Here is a 6,000-nt window from a genome sequence, read left to right as displayed (position 1 = left end):
TTCCCAGACCAGGGACTGAACCCGGGTCCCTGGCAATGGAAGTGCAGAGTCCTAACCACTGCACAGCCAGGAAATACCCCTAAAGGGTATTTTGAATCCATGCTTTAAAAAGTTTAAAATCAAGCCTTGAAAGTCAAATTGATTCCAAATAACCTAACTGCATTCCAGAACAAAATGAAAAAAAATATTTGAAGTGATACAAAAATATACAAGGCATTTCGCCTCTCTATTGTGTCTCATCAGTTTGATTTTCATTCTGAGCATCAGATCACTACTGCTAATTAGATAATGGTGTTGCAGTCATCAACGCCTATAGTTCCCCCTATATAACTTTCAGATATTTATCTGTTCTCTCTCTCATTACCCCCAGGATAAGCTCACATCATTCATTTCAACAATTATTCTATGAAGGGCATCTTGCTCTGGGCCAGAAATTGTGCTATTTATTGGGATTCAAACAGAAGTCTCTGCCCTTGCTCACAAGCTAAGATAATTCCAATCTAATGCAGCAAATGTTTGCATAGATGAGATGAAGTGCCCCAAGAAGATAGAGACAAGAATGTCTGGGGGGCTGTGGAAAAGCACAATTATAAATGGTATCATCTCATAAGTTCCTATTAGATGTCAAGAACCATTTCTAACCCTCCCAGTAACACTTCAAGGCAGGTGATATCCCCACTTTATACTTAAGGGAGCGATTTCAAAATCTTTAAGAAACTTGCTCAAAGAGGCAAACTTAAGTTGCTTGATTCCCAATTCTATCTTTCTATCACAGCATGCTTCTTATAAAGGAAACTGACATGTAAGTAATTACTTCCTGGAGGTACAATAGCTGAGCTTGATCTTAAAAAAACAAAAAACAAAGAGAGACTTACTAACAGTCAAGCAAAGAACTAAACTGAAAAAAGAAGAAATGGGTGCAAACACATCAAAATCTGAATGATCATTGCATGTTTAGAGAAGGGTTTATTCTGTAAAAGCAGAATATATGTGAGGGATGGAGCAGATATGCATTAAAGAGAGAGTAGATAATGATTTCTCTGAGAGTTTTCCTCCCTTTCTGAATTTTCCCCTCATATTTAACCTTCAATGCCACAAGAATTATCCTGTTAAAATACAACCATGAGACTCATCTACGTACAAACATCCAAGGTTTCTGTGTGTCCCCAGGTGTAAGGTCTAACTTTCTTAGCATTCATGGTACATGTGCCTTATTTTTCCAATCTCTGCAATGAGTGTATTTTGAATATCTATTTCCTCGGTTATTATAAGGAGATTTTATACACACACACACACACACACACACATACACACACACACAAGAGTCTCAGTCCTGTTTTTTAAAACAACATAAAAAATGGCATGTTTTTAGTAAATATTAGTGATTAGGAACAATCGCTATTATTATTATTGCTATTCTTTGTGCTATCATAGTATAATGGGCTGAATCAGACATTTAGCAGAGATATTTTGATAAAAATAAAGAATATCAAAGTTGAAATACAAGTACTTCAACTGATTTTTTTTTTTTAACTTAACACATTAGAGAGTGGAGTGCGGGTGGTAGGATCTTCTGGTTTTGCTTCTTTTATTTCCTTTCTTATGCTTGCTACAAACAATTTCCCTAGTTTGACCCAACAGCCCAAAGAACCAAAATAAATTTTGCTACATGTTAACATTTATTTTAGATTAACTCCACTGAGAACATTATGAAGCTGTCACCCTTATCTGTAAAAGCATCAGAAGCAGGCATTCCTGCCAGGAAAAGCACAGGTTGTACGGTAATTTAATGCAGGTACCCATTGTGCAAATTTGCAGGGAGTGATGAAATCAAAATGGCATGACTTCAATTTTTTTTTTTTCTGCCTACCTGGAAATTCTCAGCAGGTAATGTCTACAATCTAGGAACTTATAGCACAGTCACAACTTTGATCAAAAAACAAAATCATCAAAAGAGTATCTTTGCTTATGGAAGTTCTTTTTCTACATTCAAGGGTTTAACTTCACATAGTTACCCATGTACATACGAAAAAAAATTTCACAATATTTTATTTGTGATGTATTACAGTATATTTTCCTTTTCTTCTATCCTGTTGTATTCTATCTACTATATATTAAAATAATAGTTACAACCCACAAACTTGATTTTATGGCCTACTAATGCATCACAACCTGTAGTTTAATAGCATTGTTTTAGTCTCCTATGACAGAACCAAGCTTAGACAGTCTGTGATAGAGTCTAATCCTTATTAACACCTTCCAAGATACTTGGGGAATTAGTAGAGATAGTTTGCTTAGACCAGCTAGCCCTTTAACACACCCTGCCTGTCATCCACCTTCAGTCTAATTATCAGATCCTTTAATCTGATTATCAGTGTAGGAGGTCTCAGAGATTTCCATGGAATGAAGTGTTTAGAGGTGAGCTGGTACAAGCCAGAGGATCTCTGGGCTGTTAACACTCTGGGGCCCAGAAGTTGTCATTACTCATACATTTTCATTTGATTCCTAGGACAAACTAAATTGAAGATTTTTATAAATGCATTATATCCTAGGAGGGCTTAAAAAATGAAGTGCACTCAGTAGACTTAAGATTTATATGGTGTTTTTCTTCCCTGTCTTTCTTTCCTTATCCAGAGAAAGACTTGACTTTGAGCCAATGGGCTTCTGAATTGGATAGTCTTCAGTTTTAATTTTAACTCTGTCTTTAAGATCCTTTATGCCACTCTCCTTATCGATAAAATGAGAATAATGATATCAACTTCATAGCATTCTTGAAATTATGAAAATGATATTAAATAAAGCTCAGGTACTGCATCTGACATAGAGTTGGGACCTAATAAATTTTACTCTTCTCCTCTTCCTTTGGTTCCTTACATCTAGAACATGTATTATTTCCAAACAGCACAATCCCTGAGCTAACAAGCAACCCACTAAGCACACCACAGATAAGCAAAAATTTTTCTTTGGTAGAACTGCATCCCAAAGCTTGGGTGTTACAGTCAATAAAGAAAAGTTTAGCACACTGAATATAAGCTGCATTTCTCCGCAAATGAAATTGAAAAGTCTATTAAGTCTGCCAACCACCAAGTTTATAAGACTATAAAGTATATCTGGTAATTGAGAGGCTACCTTTACTTTCTTTTACCTTTTTTCTTCAGTGAAAAAAAAATAAGAAATAAGCATAATATGTAATCATATCAATTATTTATAAGTTCACTGAGTCAGACACAACAGAGATTGCACCTGTGTCCAGTTTTTATAGAGGAGAGGAAAGCTTGAAGCCAAAGGCGTCACCAACCACAAATAGAGTGAGAACTATCAAGTCTTAATTATCAACGGTCTCGGCTAATCTATCTTTGTGCTGTGCTCAGTTGTTTAGTCATATCCGACTCTTTGCAGCTCCATGGACTGTGGCCGACCAGGCTTCTCTGTTCATGGAATTCTCCAGACAAGAATACTGGAGCAGGTTGTCATTTCCTTCTCCAGGGTATCTTCCCAACTTAGGGATCGAACCTGCGTCTCCTGCATTGGCAGGCAGACTCTTTATCACTGCACCACCTGAGAATCCCTAATCTAATTTCTACTGTGTAATTTTAAAGGACAGTTTCCCAACCTCCAGCGGCTGCTATTCTAAAATCTATTGTCATTATTTCTTTGTCCTTCTCATCTCTTCCTCTGGAGAAGAAAACTTTGTCCTTCCTAGTAGAGCTACATTCCAAGAAAACGTTAGCCAGAATAAATGCTAAAAAAATGTGGTTAATGTTTTTGATAAGTTACTGGCATAAGCAACTCAACCAACCAAAAATTATTAAGAAAAGTAATACCAATCAATACCTAACATGGTTTTCAACTCTATTAAAATAATTTACAGATATGATAATCCCCCACCAGGTCATTACCATCAACAGTGTTTCTAGTCTTTTTTTTCAGTTCGAAGTATCCCCAAGAACTTTCAGGGTCACACCAACGTTTCCCCTCATTTATCCATCCACACCCTCAATCACAATCACAAAGTATCACAAAATGTGCTCAAGAAATAATGTTTAATTGCATAGATACATATTTAGGTAGAGTGTATCACATGAGATACATAACCAAGGCATCCTGTCTCCCTTTTCTTCCATATTTCCCATTCACCTGTCCTAGCTGAATCTCATGGTTCTTTAATCTCCTCTACATCAGAACCTTCAAATGACACACTATGTTGGTCACCCCCAAGCAGAACCTCACCTTTGACATTATTCTCTTTAGAATGGAGCAATGAGATTACAGACACTTTCCAAGACGAACTTTTTTCCAAACTCTCCTACTTTCAAACATACATTGAACACACCCAACATCCCCCAGGGACCTGAAAGTCCCTCAAATATTATCCCCCACCACCACCATTTTTCAGTCTATCATACCTTATCCTGCTTCCTGCACCTTCCATCTCAGCCTGGACTCTGTGGTTAGTCATTTCTGCAAATTAAGGTCTTCATGGTTTACACTGGGCTAACCTGATAGTCTTGCTCAGTTTTACTATTTGTCTTTGTCCCTGAGTTACATGAAGAAATGAAATCATGTGTGTTGGTATCAGTTTACTTTAATGCTTTATCATCCTAAGTGATCTTTCCCTGATATTTTACAGTCCTTTTGTTCATTAAGATCAACTACCTCTGTACTTTTAGCAGCTGTTGTTCCAAATCTTCACCATTTCCCTCAAACACCCAGCCCTGTCCTTAGCCCTGACTACTCATTGCCTGATTTGTTCCACTTTATTGTGATGACCCCTAAACTCATCTCCCTTCATCCTCAAAATCTCTCTGTGCCTTCGCCTTTTCTCCTTCTGCTTTCTTGATATTGAGAAATAACTATCCCACCCTGAACCCATTTGCTAAATACAAACTCAATAAAACTGATTGCTTAATCTCAACCAAGTACAAATTCATGCATGGTATTTCTTTTGGCTTTTAAAAGCTATTCTTAATATAAGCTATTTCATTATTTTTCTTTATTTAACAATATTTTATTTTACTTTCAAGCACATTTTTCTATTGTGAACTTAATTTGTTTTCATAATAATCCTATGAACTATTTTCAGGACTTTAAAAGAAGTAAAAAATGTTTAGGTTGGCTATAAGCTGGTGGAATGCAGAATGGACAAAAAATAAAGCAGATACAAAAAAAAAAAAAAGAAGCTGCGATGAGAGATCACATGGTACAGGAAAAACAGAGGATAAATGTCAGGAGCTGCGATAGGCATTAGTGAGAAAATGGAGGCACGGCCCCAACCCCCTCTCCTCATCCCGCAGGCGTGGTCCCAGGATGAAGGAGTTAGGTCTTGTGATTCTGACTTGTCCTTTCCTTCCTCCGGTTGAGTTGGCTGGAAAGAATGTTATAATCCATAACGTTAACTATTGACATTTGTTCAAGGATCTTTACAAAGAATGCTCCAGGATGAGCACATAGGCTGCAGCTTGATACCATGGGAAACACTGTTATCTGAAACCTGCCTGTAAGGGGAATGTTTATGGCAAAACAAGTTCCCTGAGTTTAGGGGTTAGGAATAATTAAGAACAGTTAGAAGCTAAAAGTTTAAGGTATGTTGTAGTGTTGGCATATTTTACTATAGCTTATGGAAACTAGGTATTTTAGAGATACTAATAGCTAAAAGCATTTTTAGGAGATGATGAACTTAAGGCCGACAGGGCCTAGGCCGGGCCGGGGGCTGGGGCCGGCGGCAGCGGTGGCGGCGGCAAGAGGAATTACCCAAGGCCCAAGGTAAGAGAAATCCAAGTAAGACGGTAAGTGTTGCGAGAGGGCATCAGAGGGCAGACACACTAAAACTAAAACTACAGAAAACTAGCTAATCTGATCACACGGACCACAGCCTTGTCTATCTCAATGAAACTAAGCCATGCCGTGTGGGGCCACCCAAGACGGATGGGTCATGGTGGAGAGGTCTGACAGATTGTGGTCCACTGGAGAAGGGCATGGCAAACCACTTCAGTATTCTTG

Source organism: Giraffa tippelskirchi, chromosome 1 (assembly GCF_054371585.1).
Source record: "Giraffa tippelskirchi isolate mGirTip1 chromosome 1, T2T-mGirTip1v1.2.pri, whole genome shotgun sequence".
NCBI lineage: Eukaryota > Metazoa > Chordata > Mammalia > Artiodactyla > Giraffidae > Giraffa > Giraffa tippelskirchi.
The sequence above is the reverse complement of the archived record's forward strand: the minus strand, read 5'-3'. Positions refer to the sequence as shown.